This window comes from Uloborus diversus, chromosome 3, assembly GCF_026930045.1.
Source record: "Uloborus diversus isolate 005 chromosome 3, Udiv.v.3.1, whole genome shotgun sequence".
Classification (NCBI taxonomy): domain Eukaryota; kingdom Metazoa; phylum Arthropoda; class Arachnida; order Araneae; family Uloboridae; genus Uloborus; species Uloborus diversus.
In genome coordinates this window covers 189,109,886-189,121,146 of record NC_072733.1, presented here as the reverse complement: position 1 = coordinate 189,121,146, position 11,261 = coordinate 189,109,886, and the positions used below count along the sequence as shown (strand labels likewise).

Genomic DNA, 11,261 nt, shown 5'->3' with positions numbered 1-11,261 from the left:
CATATTTAATGAAAAATAATGTAAGTTATGATTCCCTGATCAAAACGTTGTTTTAGCAAATTAAATGGATAGAAAAAATATTTGTTGTAACTTGACGATTTTATCCGTAAAATCTAATATTTTTATTCAACTCACTTTTAAGTTACGGGGGAAAACCATTACAACCAATAAGTGATTATTTAAATTAAATCATATCCTTCACTAGTTTTAATGAGACAAATAAGTATGTTTATAGCAGAGGGATTTTGTACTAATGGAGGCTTATGGTGTACGATATACTTAAAATTATCTTTCTTAAAATAATTAAATAAAAGTGTCTGCATTGAGGGATTGCGTGTGTGGAGCGGGAGAGGAGCTATATTACGGATTATATATATATATATATATATATATATATATATATATATATATATTACTGGAACTGTTTCACAGCTGCGACAATTATAATTACAGTTAGTGCGGACACTAACGGGACAATTTTTTTTTGTCCTTAATAGAGGGGTGTCCGCAGGACAGGGTTTTAATAATGTTACTCGTCTTGGAATCGGGGAATTAAAAATTGTTCGCATAAGCGGGGTGTCCGCAGTTGATGGCTGTCCGTTAGGAGGGGTTTTACTGTAGTTGGAAAGTTGTTATGCACAGAAAAAGATAGCTTTGCAACTTCTCAGCTGATAAACTTGTTAAGAAATTTTAGTAGAACATGGAAAATTTAAGATAAATTTAATGCAAATCCTCTCAAAAACTATTTATCTAAAGACAAAGAGGACGAAAAAAAGAGAGAGAGAGAGAGAGAGAGAGAGAGAGAAAACAGGGTGCATGGTAAAGTTACGATAAAAACAGTGGTGGTTCCAGGATTTTTTTCTGGGATAGGCTGAGCTCATTAAAATGTTATGCTTCCTTGACATCATCAAAATTCTCTAAGTAAATAACGGCTTTTTTAAAAAAATTTTACTGCATTGTCATTATCTGCTATCTAAGGGTGCAGTGACTGATGAAATTTTCTGAATCCCCCTAGAAATTATCTGAAATTTCATGTTCAGTGGTAAAATATTTGAGTTTAGAAGTAAGCGTAAATAATATCGAAAAAAAATTGCCATGTATTTTAGACACCATTGCTAAGTGATTTGTAGGCGAAAATTTCATTTTTTGTTAAGGGTGCAAAAAGATTGCGCACAGGAACATGTAGGTAGTATAAACGAAATAAAAGATGAAAACTCGTGATCTATAAGTTAAAAGCAGAGAGAAAGCAGGCTCGTCGTTTACGGAGCTTAGAGGCAGTCATTTTTGAAAACTTAATGTTTTTACATGTAAGTGGGTGGGCGTGGTTTTGCTGTTTTCGATAAAATTTGAATCGAGTAAGGAGTATACACCCCATTGAGAAGAGATAAAATGGAGAGAGTGAAGACTTTCCTTCTTGAACCATAAACGCCATGTCACGTGATAGATTTTAAAGCAAAGCATTGGAAGAAATCAGGTTTTTTTCGCTAGTTTCATTCAAAACGTGTCAACCATTCGTTATTATTGAGTCATGTGACTTGGAGTGTTGGTCTCAGCTTTTGCTAAAACAATGATTGGACTTGCTCCCTCCATTTGAACTTGCTTCCTCCATTTACGAACTCTTGCTCTAAGGTATACACCTCTTTGGTGAAGACACCTCATTCCCATATATATATATATATATATATATTTTTTTTTTTTTTTTTTCCGAACAGTTCAAAAGAACTTAACTTTAGTGCCTACGAGGAAATTTATGGCAAATATAGATCTCAAACTTAAAGATGAATTTGATCCAAACAAACTGTGTTGGAAAAACTCTTGATGAAGATTTTTTTGATTGAGTTATTTCAAAGTTATTTTTTGAACAATTCAAAATTTTTTACCGATGACGACTGCAGAAAAAGTTATTCTTTGGCAAAATTTAAAAAATAAAAAAAAGAAAGAAAGAACTGATAAAACTGTGCAGGTTTTAAATATATTCTCAATTTTTTGGTTTCAAGAAATAAAAAAAGCTTTTTTATAAACATCGAAGTACCATACCCCGTTGACTTAACATTGATGCAAGGTGGAGATAAGTAAGACTGAATCAAAATGAAATGAATTCAAATGTTTTTACCAGAGCTGTAAAGTCACAAAATTACCAACTCTCGACTCCGACTCCTGCACCCTAAAATCCCGATTTTGATTACAGGACTTCGACTCCGTAGTCTTGGCAGAAACAGACTCGGAGGGAAAATGACCGACTCCGACTGTTTAAATTTTAATCTTAGACTCCCAACTCCTTTACTCAAAAATCTGTACAACTTCAACTCCATGACTCCGACGCCCTGGTTTTCACTGCGAAATAATTGTGCTTGAGATAATTTGTTTTTATTTTCATTTAAAAGTTTAGCTTATTTTTTTACTTTTAGCAGTGAGAAATATAGCGAAATTCCCTCCTTATTTTTGAGGCAATGTTCCATATTTTCAGAGTTCGTTTTTGAACCAGTAATGTTAAAATCCAATAATATAGCCCAATTTTACAAAAAAAAAAAGAAAAAAAAATCAGGAGTCACCGCCAACCCCCCTCACTTCTTTTAAACCCCCATTTTTTTGGTGCACCAGCCGCGGCATATACCCTAGGTTGTAGATAATGACAATAGCTTTTAAAAAACGCCTTCCTTTATTTCAATGAACTTTGGTAATGTCAAGGAGACATGAAATTTAAATGACCTAAGCCTCCTTAAAAAGAAAATTCTGGGTCAGCTATTGTTTTGGATTCTTTAGCTATTTCTAACCAATGTCAAATGCCTGTTTTTGCAAATCTCACCTTAGTTTTTTGACCATTACTAAGAAATTCAAAGATGTGAAAAACAGAATGTTTAGTTTAATGCTTTGATGCATGCATGCATAAAAGATTTTGTTTGTGTTTGAGAGCTCATCAGGGGCGGACTGGCCCGCCGGCCCATCGGCCGATGCGCCCTGAAGCCTGCACATCTTTTTTTTTTATTTAAAAACTAGTTTTTTTTTTTTAAATTAATTTATTTTTTAAATATTTTGGTGCTATTTCCTTTTTTTTTCGCACTTACAAACCTGTGCGACTTCCCTTCGCTTTCTTTTCTTTTTTTTTTCTTTTTGCAGTTTTTTTTTAATAGCACCTTTTTTTTTGCTCCCTTTGGAGGCGAAGGTTGACGCCTTCTTGCGCGACCCAGTCCGCCCCAGGAGCTCATCAATTGAAACGTCTTTTCTAAGACCAATGTACTTTACTAGATGTATTTGCATGACTCATGGACAGGGGACACCTTTTCTGAAAGATTTCAGGATGTGTTTCTTCAGGGAAAAAAAAGGAATTTGCTAGACAAAACGAGAGCTGTTAAAAAAAATAAATAAATAAATAAGTGAAGCTCCTTATGCGAGGGCGTTGAAATTCTGATCCACAAGCTTTTTTGTGTGACGGAAATGACGTGGTTGCTTTTTAATTTTTGCCAAAAACAATGAAAAATAATTGTAATTATAAAGTTAGTCTAGTTACTCATCAGTAGTTCACGCAACCATGGACAACGGGTTAGAAAGAAGGCGAGAAGATCGCATACATGCGACTTTTCGTCGCACAAAACAACTACGTCACATCCGTCACACAAAAGTTTGCCGATCAGAATTTCAAAGCCCTCCCATAAAAAGTTTTACTTCAAAAATCAAGGATCAGCAAAATTCTTAACGTTCTAAAATCTCCAAGCTGTCAACACAGGATTCAATAGAGAACTCTATCGTGGTGTCTTTATTTGCGTTCAAACCTCAAGTCCATTCCTCACTGAAATACCCTGATGAGATTAATGATACTCTTCACAGTTTAACGGTTCTTCTAATGCGTCCCAGTACGCAAAGAATGTTTATTTTTGCGTTTTGATCTTATCTAAATCTCGAAATCTGTCTAACTGTGACCATAAATAAAACTGCATCTCTGTATATTTTATGTTTTTTCAAACTAGTTGGCCGGAAATACAAATGGGGTCTTGAGCGACAAGAAGATTTACTAGGCATGCGTCCAGATTTTTTTTTTTTCTGAATAAAGCTCAATTAGTTTAAATGATTTTATTAGACTTTTCAAATGTACAGAATACGTATTGAGAAAGCTTTGAATAACATATTCAATTTTTCGACGGAAATTCCATTATAAAATGTGCGTGTTTTTGTCAGACCTGTGATCAAGGAAAGCATGACTAATTTTAAACAAAAGCATCTCCATTATAGTCTACCGGCAGCTTTACGGTACTTTAGCAAACTTCATACAGTAAAACCTGTAAAGTTGACCACCCTTGTAAGTTGATCACCTGTCTATCTTGACCACCAATGTGCACTAAATTTGGTTGTGAATCATATAACAAACCCTTTGTAAGTTAAGCACCTGTCTAAGTTGACCACTAAAGTAGTGCACCGCAAATGGTCAACTTACACAAGTTTCACTGTATTTCCTTCAGATATTATCCTATACCTGCAGTTCATGAAATGGAGACTCGTTAAGCTGACCGGCGGTTCTTATAGGGGCACTGGGGTGCCAAAGAAAGATGGCAATTTACGGTATTTTAGCGAAGCTGATTTTTTGATACGTTAAAAAAAATCAATTATTACTATGGGAAAATAACAACGGTAGACGCCCAGGACGGTTCCAAAGCCATGGCAGACGACCAGTCAAGTGCAAAGTCAAAGTTAGAAATTTACGGTATTTTAGAAAGCTGATTTTTTAATATGTTGAAGTTTTTTGATATGTTTTCTATTGAAAAATAACAATGTCAGACAACCGGTAAAAAAAGAAAAAAAAATGTTAAATTTAACTTCCACACACTAACATTTTTTTTCCTTTAGTATTTTAAATAAACTTTGTAAAAAAACAAACCCTTCAACAAGAATTTGATTAATCGGAAAAGAATTCACAATAAAATATTTTGAGGATTTCGATTTTCTTCCCACATCATTTTAATGATAATTTTTATTTCGTTCTCAAAGAAGTCACTGACACAAACTAAACTGTTTTTCAGAAACTAGACCCTTAAAACAGTGATAAACAAAGGAGTTTTTCCGCTATATAAAAGCCTATTTAAAGCTCTAACACGAGATTTCTTATCACTGATAGAGCGATAAGTAACACACAAAAAACCCACTGACATTGAAAATCAGAAACAAAAGTAAAACGAAATCAAAAGTGCAGCTTACTGCTCTTGCACAGGTGTCGAAGGTTGCTAGCGAAAGTCGAAACCGTTATCTGTTTTCCCTTCTCGATTTCATTCAGATTATCTAGACCAGACGTCTGAAACTGATAAGAGTAAACCACTCCAGTCTGCTTGACGAGTGCATGAGCTCAAGTTTTGTTTTCAATTCGTCCTTTGAGAACATTTTAACCCTTTCTCTACCTAAAAAGTGCTAATTAATTCTGAGCATAATGTTTCAGTAGTGATTTTTATAAGCACTAATTCTACATGATGATTAAAAAAACAACGAAACATTCACGATTATTTTTGCGAACGGAAAAACTAAATGTGACTATAATTTGAACTTAGGGAATATCTACAAATGATGTCACGCTTCGAGAGAGGAGAAGGTGGTAGTGAAATTGTGACAAGGGGAAGATGAAGGAGGTTGTGACATCATCTTTTATATAAAAATATGTTTAAAAAACAGCGTGGTCGGGGACAAGGGGAGGAGATGAAGAATGACACACAGGAGGGCAGGGGGTCAAATTTGTTGAAAAAAAAGTGTGACATTATTAATGAACAGCTCCTTAGAAGATAAAGCTACAATTAGTTTCTTAGCAGGAAATCAAAGCAGTTTAGAATCCAGGAAAAAAGTAATAAATAAATTCGAGCAAAACATGCTTCTCGATTTACTGACATTAGAAAACTTTTAAATAAAGCATTGCAATTTTATTGTCTCAAATTTTGTATGTTTTTTTTTTCTATTTTTATGTGCTTAATTTGTGGTAATCTTGCTATATTTGGCGTTTATTGCAGTAATTTTTTTACAAAATTACCTTAGTTCTTGATGCGGTACCTGTACGTTGATTATTCTTGCTTTGCATCATTTAGGATTATGTCAATGATCATGTTGTCTCTTATTAATATTATAATATCCCAAAGAATGTCCCTTATTTTTTCCAGCGAGTAGAAAATAATGACTGTTCGAAGGAGTTATGATTACATGAATGAGAAATCGTTATTTTTTTTCGCTTGTACCGCTCAAGTCCCCCTTTCGTTTTCTCTCGAATATCGACAAGATTTAGGGGGCGTTTACTCAATACTTTGCAGTATGACTAATTTAATTCAATGAGTAGACATACATTTATTGAAAAATGTGGTTTGAAACCAATTTCCTTTAAATTTGCATTATTTTTTTCAATATTAAACTAAGCATTTCAGTTCACTAACCAGGGCCTAAGCTGTTCTATGGAAGACAGCTACTCCCAGAGTGATTTATAAATGTAGTTAAACTCTCATTTGCAAAATCCATAGTTGAAAAATTTGCTCCATTAACGATTTTTACGCAACAAAAACTTGCTCGGCAGTAGTGTTTAATTTACCAAGTTTGATTATTATTTTTAATATTTAAGTCGTGTATTTTTTAGGAACTAAAGTTGTTTTCAACTCCCCAGGGCTATATTGGTTCTTAAAACACTAAGTTAGTTGTTTCAATCCTGTCAGATTTACAATTTTTTCAAAAACCCAATCAGCTTCCAAATCCATCTTCTTTATTTACTTTTAAGATCTAATACATATTTTACAACATGACAATTTTATGAGCTTTCAAAATCAAATTTTTGTCTCAGGAGGGAATTTCAAGCTTGCGTTTCGTGAGCCAGATATCGGAATACAGGGTCGACAAATCCCGAGCGACTAAAAAAAAAATGCTCTTTATCAACTAATTCTTTCAAAACAAGAACCATTTAGAAAGAAGTCATGTTAGAACACTGAGTTTTTCTATAAACTCTGAGAAATTATTTGTCTGGCGCCTAAAATTTTTTCTTGCCTCCTATGATTTTACAGCTTTTGTCGGTGTCTGTATTTTGTCATCTCAGAGCAACAGTAGGATATCCTACAGCTGTTTTTGGAAACAGATGTCTTACGGTTGCTCTGAGGCGATTATACAGAGTGTTCTGAAATAGACCGACTGTTTTCAAAACTGTATAATTGGACAACGGTTATACAAAACAAATTCTTGCAGAAAATCCCCCCCCCCCCCCATGAGTTTCAAATTTTTTTCAACAAATGGCGCTTCAAATAGTAAGCCCATAAGTCAAAAAGGGAGAATTGAATTTCACCGGTTTTTTCTTCGATTACGACATGTGATTGCAACTAGGGTTTCCAATCTTGCACCGAATTCGATTCCGCGGGATTTCAGGATTGTATGGAGATGATCCCACGAGATTGACTTGATTCTTTTAAAAACTGAATGCCAAATATAAAAAGTCATGTCTTGTAGGAAAAACTCTACTGTTACTTGAATTAAGTAGTTCTCTCGAGCTCCGTAAATCAATTATTGAGTACCAAAATGTCATATCTCAATTAACAACTACTGTTGGTGCGCAAAATTGGGCTCTAAAAACGTTTAAGCATCGCTCGTATTAGATTGGAAAGGATTTTCACGCAAAAAAAAAAAAAAATATCGCCATAACTTCATCACCTTCTTAAATATATTTTTCTCCTCTTATTGGGATCTTGCTTGGTTTTTGCTCAAAAACTGCAAATTTTGGACAAAAATGATGTAGATTTGATTTGTGTATTGCTGTATCTAATTTAAATACATTGAGTCTGACCCCTTGTTGCTTCATTTACGTTGGTCAGTGCATTTAATTCAATAACGCAGCGGGTGAACTCTGATTGGTTTCGCCAGGTCGCAATCTCAGTACAAGTTTGTGGATAACTTCGCTTAGACTGCTTAGCTAATTCATCCAACATAATTTTTTAGGTAACACCCACATTTATAATATTAGCTTCACGGCGACTAAGACAACGACAAGCACTTCCTGCAGGTTTGAGAGCATAAATAATGTCAAGTTTTCCATTGGCCTCTTCTTTGGAGAAAAGTATTGTGCACTTTTAGTAAATTAAAAGTTTTGAATGTCTTCCTTAAGCTTACAGAAACTTTCCAACATTGCATTCAGGCTACTCTAGTGGGTTTTGCAATATCTTCTGTAATACTTTCTCAACTTTTTCCAAAGCGCAGTTATTCTGAGTCTCAAATTTTATTGATGGTTTTCGAAAACGGCAGAGGGGGGGGGGGGGGGGCTATAATTTTCTCAATAGCTAAACGTATATGAAAACTGAATCCTGGAATGAGGATGCCAATTTATTCTTAGTAACATATACATTATTTTTATTGTGTTCTTAAATGGTAAATCCACAGTTCATCATAGGACACTAAGTTTTCCTAGCTCATCTTGCAGATATACGAAGAAGGAGATTCAAACTTTAAATGATGCTTTTGAAAATATTCGTTTTATAAGCGGCAAAGGATAGGAAAATGTTTGCATGGGAAATATTTGCGGGATTGAAAATCTTGCGGGATTTTTCTCTTAATCCCGCTAAATGTCATGCGGGATCCCGCGGGAATCGGGATCGGGATTGGAAACCCTAATTACAACCGACGGTAGACAGTTTGACAATATTATTTTGTAATTTTGATCATTAAAAACGTTTTTCGAAAAAGTATTATGTAATTTTCAATCTTTCTTGGATTTACGGGCTTACTATCTGCAGCGCCATCTATTGGAAAATGTTTGAACTAAAATTTGCAACTCGGGGAGGAAAAATATAGAGACAGCCACATGAATTTTCTGCTTGAGTTATTTTCTTTCTTTTTTTTTTTTAAATCATTAACCGTTGTCCTGCTATAAATTTCTGAAAACAGTCGGTCTATTTCAGGAGACCCTGTTGATACATACATGTCATTTATTATTTATAGCTCCTTTTTCGCTATAAATACTGTTCAGGATAATTTACTTCAAGTGAAAAGAAAAATATGTTCGATAGTTCATTTAGATAACATAAAAAAGTTATCTAAATAAATATCGAATCACTCTTACTGTAAAAACATACAATGTTAAGAAATTTGTTCATATCTGTTAGCATTATTTTGATAAACGAAACATAGAATTTCTTTCAAGGAAAAAGAGAAAACGCCTCTGCCATTTACGTTTACTATGTTTAAGCCGCTAGCGTGTTTTTCAACTTGTGTACAATAAATATTTTCACTGTTTATGCCAAAAATCGAGTATTAGTTGACTTTCAACAAATAGGCTAATATATTTAAGTTACCAAAATTACGACCCGAGTGTTTTCTATTCATTTTAGCAAGAAGTGAAGATATTTGCATTCTTAAGTGTTGGTTGAACTATACATTAATTAATTCACTCGAATTAAGTTGAGAATCAAACGCATTTTTTTCATTAAAATTAATTTTAGTTCAGTTTCGTTTTTTGAGTCTTTAATTAAGCTTTTGCGTTATTGCATAATTTTAGAGTTGTTTAAAAGATTTGTTCAATACAAAGTACTGTACAGTACTAATAATTATAATTTAAACAGATAAAGTTATATTAAATGAAAGTTGAATAATAAGTAAAGCAATCATTTTTTTTTCTTTCAATATTAACGTTCAGCAAAATGTCTTAATGCATTTTAAATGATGCATCACAATTAGCTAAAAAACCAATACGAATTAAGAAAAACTATTTAATTTTCAACGTATTTAATGCAATTTAAATTTTCCAGCAATGACACATTTACACTAACTTACAGTGTTTCAAGAACGAAATAATTTTCGTAAAATAAAAGCATTTACTAAACCTTGTTCAAAACATTAAAGTAAAGTTTACATTGAAATCTTATTTAAATGAAACAGTTGCATTTTAAAATGTAGTAAACATACAGAGTTTGAACTTTAAAATTATATATAAACATAAAAAGAGCAAAATGGTTGAAAATCTTTCATGACACAATGCAAACATAAAGAGACATGGGAAATTATTTTTAATTGCAACAGCATATGCCTGATTTAAATGTTTGAGTATTTCGCAAAGGTTATAGTGAGAAAAGAAATCAAGTGAAAACAACTAAACAAATCATCTTATTAATCAAATAACACATTCTCAGTTACTTGTTACTATACACCATAATTGAAAAGAGCTAGTCTAAGAAATGCCGTATTAACAAGGCTTAATTGTTTCTCTCTTTTCTAATATTGAATATCTACGCTATTCACACACCAGCACTGTTGAACGATACTAATTCTGTGTCTTAACCAAATTTAGTTTCTTGATTGCACAAAAATAGACGTATTATATTCTTTTCTGCTAACAGTTACGCATAAATGATCTTCAATATGCTTCAGTTCTTATAATTTTAATCTTAATAAAGTACTTTCAACAAAAGGACAGTCAAAGTTAAACATGAGGTGTTGTTCAAAACTAAACAACAGTTGAAGAATTTTCCTTTGTCCGCAGTTTAGAACAGTAATGAGTTGAAAATTCTTTAATGTTTCTTATTTCCAAACAGCATATATTAAAAACAGTATGTAAATAAGTTTTAGATCTTCAACGACACTTGATTTACACTGAAAAACATATGTATCACACAACAACAATCACAGATGGTCAGTTTAAAAATTGACCAACGTTTTCTTAAATGTCCTGTTCATTCGGTTGTCATTTTGTTTCTTCATAAAATGAACATTTGAAAGCACACAAAAATACTTTAGATGTTCATGAGAGTTATTATAGCTCTGTAAACAAAATAATAAAACGATTTCTGAAGCAATCTTTAACACGTTTCGCGTGAGAGTAAACCGATGCGTACTCTTTTCATTTTTTGACGACACTTTCTTCATGATTGGAGATAATATGGGGATGCTGTGGACTTGAAATGGGTTCACCCTTTTGTTCGTTGAGATGAGATTTCTGTTTGAAGTAGACGATGCAATAACCGATGCGCTTGGACCTGAAACAGATAACGGAATGATTTTAGTTTTAAAAGGCATGAAAGCAATAAATGTACATTTTGAAATTTCAAGACAAATACAGTTAGAAAAACGTAAATAAAAAAAATTATTTTTTATGTCGTCAAATCTGCATTTAAGAGCCAAAATTAGCAATATAAAAGATACATGAGAAATCGCTAATTATGATAAATATATTTCCCAGCCGAAGATTATCCCATTTATATTATTTATCCAACATACTATAACTTATTTATAGTTCGAAAGGTAATCTTTTCTCTCCGTATATACAGGGACGCAACTGT

The 11,261-nt window shown here is 33.1% G+C and overlaps 1 protein-coding gene across 1 annotated transcript in view; it reads right to left on the bottom strand.

Annotated features, from left to right (window-relative positions):
• Window positions 1-9,722: 9,722 nt before the first annotated feature.
• The window catches only part of LOC129218461 (uncharacterized), a 45,641-nt gene continuing 44,102 nt past the window's right edge, over window positions 9,723-11,261 (bottom strand). The window contains exon 2 of the mRNA XM_054852736.1: window positions 9,723-10,958. The gene's annotated coding sequence lies outside the window, so the exon portion shown is untranslated. The remainder of the gene's footprint in view (window positions 10,959-11,261) is intronic.